This window comes from Ictidomys tridecemlineatus, unplaced genomic scaffold (assembly GCF_052094955.1).
Source record: "Ictidomys tridecemlineatus isolate mIctTri1 unplaced genomic scaffold, mIctTri1.hap1 Scaffold_108, whole genome shotgun sequence".
NCBI lineage: Eukaryota > Metazoa > Chordata > Mammalia > Rodentia > Sciuridae > Ictidomys > Ictidomys tridecemlineatus.
The window spans coordinates 603,251-614,357 of NW_027521026.1; the positions used below are offsets into that span (position 1 = coordinate 603,251).

The window sequence follows — 11,107 nt, forward strand, 5'->3', positions numbered from 1 at the left end:
GTTTGCTGTGTATTCTTTTATCTTTCTTACTTGTCCTTAACCAGTGTGTTTGTAACAATACTTCTTTTCTTGTCCTTAACCTTATATTTCACTTCTTCTTCTTTCTCTTTTTTTCCTCTCCCTCTTTCTCTGCTTTCCTTTCCATTTTCTCATAAGGCTCATAATGTAGTTTATGGTCTTTTCACGTAATAGTTTATTTAATTTACGTAATCTTTTTACTAGTTTTAAATGAAGCTTAGCTTTTTTTTCTTTCTTCTAACACATTACAGTGTATATATTGATGGGATACCATGGGATGCCTTGACAAATGCATACATTGCATAATATTGAAATCAGGTACATATACACTCATCTCTTCTTGTGAACAGCTATCATTTCTTTGTGGTGCGAACACTCAATATCTTTTTCTCTAGGATGTGTGTGTGTGTGTGTGTGTGTGTGTGTGTGTGTGTGTGTGTGTGTCAGTATTTACAGCCTGGGGTGCTTAACCCCTAAGCCACTTCCCCAGTCCTTTTGTCAATTTTTATTTACTCTCAGTTACTTAAAGCCTTTCTAAGTTGCTGAATCTGGCTTTGAACTTGAAATCCTCTTGCCTCAGCCTCCTGAACTGCTGGGATTACATGCAAGTGCCACCATGCCTGGCTCTTCTAGCCTTTTTTGAAATATGCATTATTGTTATCAATAGTCACCCTCTCATGCAAAAACCCCCAGAAATTCTCTTATATAACTATGACTTAGTGCCTGTTGAAATACCTTTTCTGTTCCTCCCTCCCATCAGTTCTCCCTAGCTGCTGGTGACCACCCTGTTATTTTCAACTTCTCAGTGATCAACATTTGAGGTTCTTCATATGAATGGGATCAGGCAGTATTTGGCATTTCTTTTTTGTTTTTGATTTTTTCTGGCTAGTGTTTTTGTTTTTGTTGTTGTTGTTGTTTCGTTTGGGTAGTTGTTATTTTGCTGTTCTTTTGATATTCTAATATCATAATCTAAGTAATATCTACTACTTCCATTTTTAATATCTTCATAAATCCACCCTAATGTAAATTGTGCATTATGCTAAGTTTTCTGGTTTTGGTAAATAGCCTTTTCATTTATTTCTGCATAGTTTTTATTATCAGGTTTGAATTACTCCACACCCTTAGCCCTACTAGCAATACTAGGAGTTGAACCCAAGGAGAATTTATTGCTGAGCTATAGCCTCAGTTCTTTTCATTTTTAATTCTTAATTAAATGCTTAATCACTAAACTTAAATGCTTAATCACTAAACTTCTGAGGCTAGCCTTGAAGGAGCAATCCTCCTGCCTCAGTCTCCAGAATCCCTGGGATTAAAGGCATGTGCTACTACACCTTCATTTTGATTTACTTTTTGATTCAAGGAATACCTATTATTTTTTTTTCACAATTCTAAGCAAAGAGATTATTGTATTAATTTTTTAGGGTTACATTTAATTTCATAGATTTTTAATCACAGAATGTGGTCCATCAAATCTTAAATTTGGCAAGGATTTACTTATTAAATATTATATGGATTCACAAAAATATATGTTATTTCTTTTAAAAATATTAAAGTCTGTTATTAAATAAAATAATTAATTGTATAACTAAATTCCTTCATGTCTTTAGTTATTCCTGCTTGCTGGATTAATTCAAAATAAATATAAGAAATCTTTTGCTATATTGGATACTTAATCAAATTCTCCTTGATTATCTAGTGGATTCATGTAAGATGTATATATTTAGCTGTTGTGTTATTTAGTATGTATGGGTTTATGATAATAGTAACTTCTACATTAGTTGAATCTATTATCATTATATTATGTACATTTCAATTTTTTGTTTTTATTCTTAAACTGCACTTTGATTACATTTATGTTGTAGTTTCTTCTCTCATTTTTGCTCTTACTTGTTTAATATCTCTTTTTATCCTTTATTCCTTAAATTTTAAACACATTTTAAATGCACCTTAAAAAAATAAATGGTGTGCATTAAACCAATATTTCATCCTTTCAGTCACTTCCAATGGAAAAATTTAATCCATTCCCAAATATGTATATTAATTTTATTTCTCCCATCTTTATATCTATTACTTAATGCTTCTGGTGACTTCCTAATATTTGGGGGGAGGAGGGTACTGGGGACTGAACTTAGGCCAACTTGACCACTGAGCCACATCCCCAGCCCTATTTTGTATTTTATTTAGAGACAGGGTCTCACTGTGTGTTAGCCTCTCACTTTTCTGAGGCTGGTTTTGAAATCACAATCCCCCTGCTTCAGCCTCATGAGCTACTGGGATTACAGAAATGCTCCACATTGCCTGGCTTTTCCACCAGTTTGCTAAAGTTGGGATTGATTCCATTTCTCAACTTCTTAATTTGGATATTCCAGTACATTTTCCATATTCTGACTGAAAACCTTTCACTTCCAAAGACTCATAATCAGACTTCCCTAATTTACTAATAAGATTTCAAGTCTTTCCTAAGCCATATATCAATGAAGCTCCACCTCCTTGCCCTTTTTTGAGATGAGTCCTTAGAATACTTCCATCTTCCCTTTCTCCTTTTATTCTTTTCATTGTTCAACCCTCACTCAGATTGTGCCTTTCAAAAATTCCTTTTTCATTCCCTCTCCCACCTCTGATTTCACAGAGCTAATTAACTCAGTTCAGATGCAAGTTATTATAATTTTCATTGCAGATGCTCCTTCTGTTTTAATAAACCACATTAGTACTCTATTTCGTATTACCAGAGAATCTTTCATTGTTCATTTAGATATATGTGTGTACACCACGGTCCATTGCTCACCACATGTTCCTCTCTTCTCCCATTTCTCCTACTTTGAGGTCTCTATTCTAATGGATCTGTTCATTGGAATTGGTCATTGAGTATTTTCTTCTGATGGAATAAGTGATCTACTCTGAATCTTAATGTCTTTGCAACTGTATTTCTTTTGTCCTGACAAACAAATAATAATTTGACTAAGCATTGAGTATTTCCATTCTAGCTCTTTTAAAAATTTTCAAATATTTTTGTACCATCACCTAACCTCTGTTCTTACAGATAATAAGAGCGATGACAGTCTGATTATTTTTCATGATAATAGAGTGCATTTTGGCATATTGTACATACAAGAAATATTATTTATTCTAATTGGGATTTGGTTCCTTTTCCATTTTAGGTAATGTTATGGACTACATTGTGCCCCACCCAAAATTTACATATTTAAGTCCTAATCCCAAAGTGATTGCACTTGAAGATAGTGTCATTAAAGGGGTACTTACTTGGAAGTGAGGTCATGAGGCTTAGCCATAATCCAAAAGGACTAGTGTTCCTATAAGAAAAGGAAGAGACACAAGAGATCTTCCTCTCAGCTCATCACCCAGAGGAAAAGAGAGGAGACAACTCAGCAGAGAAGTAGCTGTTACAAAACATGGGAGTCTCACCAGAAATCAACCCTGCTTGTACCTCGTCTGGACTTCAGTCACCAGAACTATGAAAAAATAAATTTCCACCACTTCAGCCATCCAGTCTCAGGTATTCTGCTGTGATGGTCTCTTTTTCTTTTTATTTGAATGTTTATAAGATTGTCCCTTTAGCATTAGAGCTCTAGAATTTTGTCAGGATGAATCTAAGTGTGCATCTTTTTTCATCAACTCTGTCTGGAACTTGTATCATTTTAATTTCTGGATATATCCCTTACCTCCAACCCTCAGGGAATTTTTCTTTTTGATCACTTATTTCTGCTTTTCTTTCTTTTTTTCCCCTTTGTAAAATCCTATTATTTGCATGTTTGGTGAAGGAGATTTATTCTCCAACCCTTTTATCTTTCATCTCAAGGTGTTTGTTTATTTTTAATCTATGATGATTTGAGATATTTCTTCTCACTAATATTCCAGTGAATGGATTTGGGTCTTAGTAATGGCTGACTATTCTCTCAATCATTTAATTTATTGCACTTTATTATTTAAAAAATTATGATTTAAGGTATCTAGACAAGTTTATGAGTATTGTGTTAGAATTCTTTTTACCATTTGTTTTATTCAAGAAATTCTAACTTACCTGACAATTTTCTGCTCTCATTAAATAATTTACCTCTACATGATTGACATCATAATACTCGTACAGTCTTCACTGGAAAATGTCTGATGTCACTCCTATGGCCCAGGAAATCTGTGAATAGGCGTAAAGAACATAATTAAGAAAAAATCATTTTTCTTGGCGTGAAACCAAGAAAGCAGCACAGACACTGCCACGGCCAGGCCAAAAGCATATTTAAGTCCCTCCGTGAGCATAGTGGAGGGATAAGGGAATTAAAGGAACATGCATTTGGGGGGAAGCTGAAGGCTTGTCTGGGTACAGAGCATTTAGAGACCAAGGACATTGCCCAACAAACCTGAAAGATGTGCTGCATGATCTCCCTGTGCAGGGAAAGAAGCTGACATCTCTCAAGGCATCGAGCAGAGGGCAAAGGAAGGAACCATTTTGCAGCCTTGGCAAGGGGGCTGGCAGCCGAGGAAGCCAGTTCTTGGCAAATTCAAGTTTGGCCCAAAACACAGGCCCAATAAACACATACTACACAACATAAAGTGTGCTTAAATGATCAGAAGAAAAGTAAACATGGAGGGAGGTTTACAGAGGGCACAAATGGTCATAGAAACCCACCTGGCTCTATTGCCCCCCCTCAAATTTGATCTCTTGCAGGACCTGCTCAGATAGACACATCTGGCCAAGTTCTCAGTGGGGCTGGAGTGGGAGAGATTGGACTGAACCCAAGACCAGGAAACAAGGGTGTGCAGGTAATGTAGGGGACTGAGAACTGGCTCACCACCACATGAGTGGAACCCAGGGGACATCACTAGGATAAAGTTTTCTAGTATGAAACAGCAAGTACTGGGCACTGGAGGTGTGCTGACGTAAACTCTTCAGACCAACTAGCATTCAGGGAAGAGACTGGAACCTGAATGAATACATTACTGGAAAAAAAGAGAAAATCTCCAAGTAGAGTTTTCTCATAATAGCACAGAATAATACTTATAGAGAGACAAAGTCACCATGAGACCTGTACAAAAATTCCATAAAATTCAACAAAACTAGAAAACCAATGGATGAGCAAAGCTGAGCACATACTGGTATAAATGTGGGAGATGTGAGCAAAAAGTAAGCAGGCAGAGAACAACACAGGCTGTACTGTACATCCTGAATGAAGAAATACATTACACAAGATCTGGAATGTTACTACCTGTTCTTTGGTTTTGCATTATATTCCAAAATAAAAGTACTGTGCTAGCACAGGAGCTTTCTAAATTTCTTATATATGGATAGGATTTAAGCATGAAAATAGATTTTAAAACATAAGTAAATATTGTAGAATTTCAAGCAAAATCAATTTGTAGAGATGGTAAGCATCATTTAGGGAATTTGCATACTCCTTCAGGAGCCCTGGGTCTCTCTCAACGCCCAAAAGCAACCCTCACTGCTGTCCTTCTCCCTGCTCAGTGCATGCCCAAGGAGATAGAAATTATTCTGGAGCAGCTCCAGAGCATGGATGGCCATGGCTTAAAGTGGCTGATTGCAAAATTATTGTAGAGCCAAGGCTGCAGGCGCAGTTGACTTCAGGGTTTTTCCATGGTGAGATCTCTCCACATTGTTTCCCCCCATCCCTTCCTCCTCCTGTTCCTCTTGTTTCCAGAGTGGACCAGGACACCGTAGCTCCTCACAAAAGCAGCAACAGGATTCCTGGCCTATTCCTTGCTTCTCAACCCATAAGCCTTGCATTTCTTCTGGGCTCCCCATGGACCTTTGGTGCTAGCGTCTTTTTCCCTGGGAGTGCCTTGTCCAGCTGAGAAAACCTATTGCTCTTCACTGAGCTCAACCAGAACAAGACCACCAGCAAGCTGTGACAGTCTAGTTGGGATGCCAAGCTGAGCTAGTTTGTACCCTAACAGCCTGAGGACATTTTCCTGATCCTTGTTGCCCTCTCCAGTTAGGGACATGCCGCTTTCAATGGTGCACCTGGCTTCTTCCTACATTTACAGCTACAGTAGCTGCAGCTGCAGAGACGGCCAGTAACTGGTCTATGTACCTAGCACCCACTGCTGTCTTTCTGGCCTATCTTCAATGGGGACCCTGATTGGCCCCAAGTCTCATCCCACAGTCCCCCATAAGGCAGAAGAATCAATGTAGCCAGTGGTTGGGCCAAAGAGCCTGACTTCCCTGGCTAGGCTGAGGTGCACACCTTGGTTCTTCCCCTACTGGCCAAGCCCTTCCATGGCCAATGGCACAATCCTGGAGGCTAAACTGTGGTGGTAAACAGGGGCTCTGGCAGCACGAGAGGCAGTGGCAGGTGCACCCTGGCGCCCATGAGCAGCCAGGAGCACAAGTACAGCTCAGTGTCTATGGCATAGCTCCTGAACCAGACATACCACTATTACCACCACCTATTACCACCACCAATACTGAGTCCATACTCACTCTACATGAGTGCACCACTGATACCTGCCTAGCTCCTGGAGCCCTATTCCAGTTCCTGAGTAACCCAGTGCAGACCTGCTGGAGAACCTGGCAGAGAGCCCCTAGTGTGTGAATTGTAGCTTCTGTGGACATCTGGAGGACACTGGCCATTGCCCGCGCAAAGTTTGTGGTAGCTAATCCATACTAAAAGTCTTTTCAACAAGATTAATGGCCTCAGCTGACCCCTCATCAGCCAGAAGCATGTGCCTTCACCATGAAGGCTTAGACTGTCTGTGCCAACTGGCACACCACAACCACCTTATGGTGCAGAAACCTTCAGGGTGAAACTGTATGCAATGCTTTTGGACTCTACTTGAAACTCATGGGGTGCTTTGATGACTTGATATGAAAAAAAGAAGTTTAAACCAGGAAACAAAGTAAATAAGTAAATAAGTCAAAGACTTGCTCTGCTAATAACAATAAATGCATTTCTGTGACTCCAACTGCCACCTCTTCTAAGAGGATTGCAGCAAAAATATTTCTTCTCCAACGCATCCAACAGCCTCAAGTGCAGGTGCCCCAGTAATGGCTGGTGCAGGAGGGGCACCAACCCAGAACAGCAAGCTCAGGGATTCCAGTCAATATGGGCGGGCTCTACATAGACATCAATCTGGCCTTGCTTGCTGGTGTCGCATCCTCAGAGCAACAGGATTTCAGGTATGCTCTGGCCCTGGCCTGAGTCCCTGCTGCCAGGAGGCAGGGAGAACACCACTGAAGAAGGCCTTGCACCTCTTATGTCTGATTTTGTCTAGTAGCCCCGACAGTGGTCAATGCCAACAGAACATTGCTCCAACGTGTGATTTCTGTGCCTTTGAGTCTGAAAGAGATGTATTTCCCCAGGAGGCTTGCTGAAGAGTAAAAGAAGATGAGGCTCCTCTGGAGAAGGGTCAGTGCAGCAGGAACGTGGCAAGCTCCATCCACCCAGGGCCACCTCCAGTCAGTCTGCCTCTGGGTTGACTCCTGCACTCCTTGCAGAAAATGGGATTGGGACCAGGGACTTGCCTGCTAAGAAAGATGGAGAGAGATCCTATATCCTCAAGTCTTGTGTTTCTTCTGATTGATTCTGGTTATTCCAGAATTTCTGCATATCTGTTCCATAAGCAGATTAACAAGCATTCAGGGAGAAGATCATTGAAGGCCACTTGGGACACATCTTAGAAAATGAGTGAGTTCCTGGAGCTTTTGTAAAAATATTTCTCAGTTTCCAAAACTTCATAGATACTCTAACATACACTGTGATTGGTGTTTCTCAAAGTTCATCTTGCCTGACTGATCAGTTGGAATTTGAACACAGGTAGCAAACAAGATATTTTTCTTCCATGTATACAACATATTTTTTAAAGGGTAATTTTCATTGCAGAAATATTTTTCATATGTTATATTATTTGCATAAGATTTAAGAGTGGTTTTATAATGAATATAAACCTTTTACCTTAATGGTTCTTACAATAATGTAAAAGAAAAATGCTAACTTACACATTGTTATAATTCTTTTATATCTACAACCTTTTCTATATTCCCAATTGTTTAAGAAAACTATTTCAAGAACAAATCTTCTCTCTGGAAAATTGCCATTTTCCATTTGTTAGGAATTTTTATAGAAGAACACCAATATATGCCCTTTCTTTTACTATGGAATATGTTCTGGAAAAATTGCAGCAAACCGTTACTACCTAATGAATAATACTTGTAAATCTTCTAGAATCTGTAAACATATTGTGCAATTCTGTATATCTTGAGTAACCCACAGGTTGGTTTACATTAAATTTTTAAATGGGATGTCATATGGAAAACAATTTCACGAGAGTTTTTAAAATAAAATGAGTATTATTTTTTTCTGTCTGGAAAAAAATGAAGAGTAAGTTTCTTGGCAGTCACTTTTTTATTACTGTGACTCAAATACCTGACAAAAACAATTTAGAGCAGAAAAAGTCATTTTCGTAGTTACAGAAGATTCAGTCCATGGTCAGTTGGTGCCATTGCTCTGGGCCTGAGCAGAGGCACAAGATCATGGCAGAAGGATACATCAAAGGAAAGCTCTCTAGTACATGACAGCAGGAAAGCAGAGAGAGAGAGAGAGAGAGAGAGAGAGAGAGAGAGAGAGAGAGAGAACACAAACTCATAGGGAGTAAATATAGCCACTAAGGACATGCCCCCAGTGACCTCTGACTTCCTGAGTCACATCACCTGCTAGCAGTTACCACATAGTACCTTAGTCATCTCAAATGATTAAGCCATCCGGATTAGTGCCCTGTTAGGACACAGCTCTCATAATCTAATTACTTCACTGTGAGCATTACTGCATTGTCTCCCATGAGCTATGGGAAAACTTATACCCAAGGCATAACACATTTAATTGCCAAACAGTAAGAATTATTTGCCCTATATCTAAGTAGGTTGATCATCACCAATACATACAGGGAGAAATTCTGTCCATCTTTAGCCTGGTGAAACTGCTTTCCAATACTCCTTTGCAAACTCCGTCAGATAGGTACATCCAGGACAGCAACACTTTGGATAATATTTTAAAACAGTTAGGTCCCATCCCAAGTTACACTCCCAAAGCACCATGACTTACTGAATGCAGCAGTCGTTCCTATGCTCACTGGAGCCCTTGAAGCATGGCTGTATTTTTAGTTCATGCTTCTCCAAATATGAGAGTTGTTTGCTATTCAGAGTCCCACACTGCCTTTGTCTTAGGGATGGTGCTGCATCTTCATACTTCACTCCACCATCAATTAATGCTAAAGCACCCAGCACTGGAGCTCTCCCAAGGTTCAAATGCAACAAGCAGTAATGAAACAGCCATGTGGTTCATGGAAGTTAATTGTTCAAACTTAATGGGTCAACAGTGATCTGGCTGGAGGATGGTACAACATCCTCAACAGTGCAATCAAGCATATTGGTGCCTCTTTTCTCCACAAGAAGAGTGTCCTCAGTGCTTACTCTTAGGGTAACTCCACACTTCTTAACTTCCTCTGCAAATTGGTTCAAGCTCACATTGGATGCATTGTGTGTAGTAAGGCAATTTCCTTCTTTCATACAACACTTGAACAAGGCAGTTTTTTAGATCCATTGGAAATAAAGTAAAAAGCACTCAAAGGGGCTAAGAATGAAATTGTAATATCTGAATGAAGAAATGATATCCACTGGAGATCCTCAGTGATTACTTATGAAGGTGGGCATGAAGGGACGTGAAATGCAGTTCCTCTCAAGAAGCAGAAATTCTGCAGTCCAGGAACACTGAGGCAATAGTAAGGAGGAGCAGGCACTGAGGTTCACCCTGTCCAGGCTAGAACTCCTGTGACATGCTCTCTGGGTTCAGTTTGACCCTTCCACATCGAGGTGAAATACTTTTATGGGTCATCCTGTTAGAGTAGAGATGAATTTCTACAGTTCATTTATCTGCATCGATGTCATTATTTTCCTGGCAATAATGTCCACTGACTTTGAGGCACTCATAAACCTGTGAGGAACTGAGGAATAGGTTTGCCCCTTGAAGACTGTGACATCCTCATGCAGCATGCAGTGGTTTCCTAGGGGAGACCACACAGGTGGTGTTGATGTTGGTGGCTGCAAGGCAGGGATTGCTGTATTGTTACTGGGCAGTGGCAGCAGTGATGCTATGAAGCAAATAACACCGACTTGGAAGATGGAGAACCTTGATTCTGGTCCTGGTTTGGCCACCAGATCACTGTGTGGCAATTTCAAAGCCTCTTACTTCTCTGGGCCTTACTTGCCACATCTGGAAATTAATGATTAGATTTGATGGGACCTCCCCAAGCAATAGACAGGATCTGCTCATCACAATGGCAGCAAGACTGAGGGGTTTCCATGCCCGGGAGTGGGAAAAGCACAGGTTGGCTGTATTCCCTTCTTACTCACCCAGGGGGGCTTTGATTTTCAGTAACTTCAATAGGCCGAGAGCAAGGGCAAGGTTTTGGAGAAAACCTCTTTGGGAGAGGGCATAGATCCCTAGACTGTGCAGCCCCAGCCTCCTCATGTCCCTTTAACTCCTCCTCCAGCTAAAACCTTTAGCTTATCCACTTCCTAAAGATCATCACAGAGGCTCCACAACCTTCCCTTTTTAAAAACTCTTGCTGATGGAAAATTCTTCCTCATACCTGCTGCAATTTCAGTCTATTTTCTCTCGTTCAATCCTTACTGGAGATGGAGAACAGCTGGTCGCCATCCTCCATTTAACATCCCCTCCTAAACCAAAATCAGTTATGACATCACCCCTCAGCCTGTTTTTCTTCTGGCATAACATACACCATTCCTTCCGACCTGTCTTCATGGATTCTAACTCTGAAAGCATCGCCGGTCACTGTGGCCCTCACTGAAGGTAGCTCTGCAAGCTCCACATCTTTCTAAAGCTGTGGCATCCAGAGAGCTATAGGGCTCTGTAGCAAGATTGAGAGAGATGGTCAGAGTACAATGAGAACATAGTCCAAGCCCCTGGCTTTATCCATAGAGGGAAACTGAAGGTCAAAAAGGGTAAGTAAATTCAGTGTCCAAGGTCAAGTCTCAGGGATCAGGCTCCAGGCACGAGACATCAAATACTGCCACAAAGCCCTGAGTGGCCACAGTGTGTCCTCA

At 40.4% G+C, this 11,107-nt stretch overlaps 1 pseudogene; it reads left to right on the forward strand.

Annotated features, from left to right (window-relative positions):
- Positions 1 to 5,989: 5,989 nt before the first annotated feature.
- LOC144372467 (transcription factor GATA-6 pseudogene) lies at positions 5,990 to 7,187 on the forward strand (annotated as a pseudogene).
- The last annotated feature ends 3,920 nt before the right edge of the window (positions 7,188 to 11,107 follow it).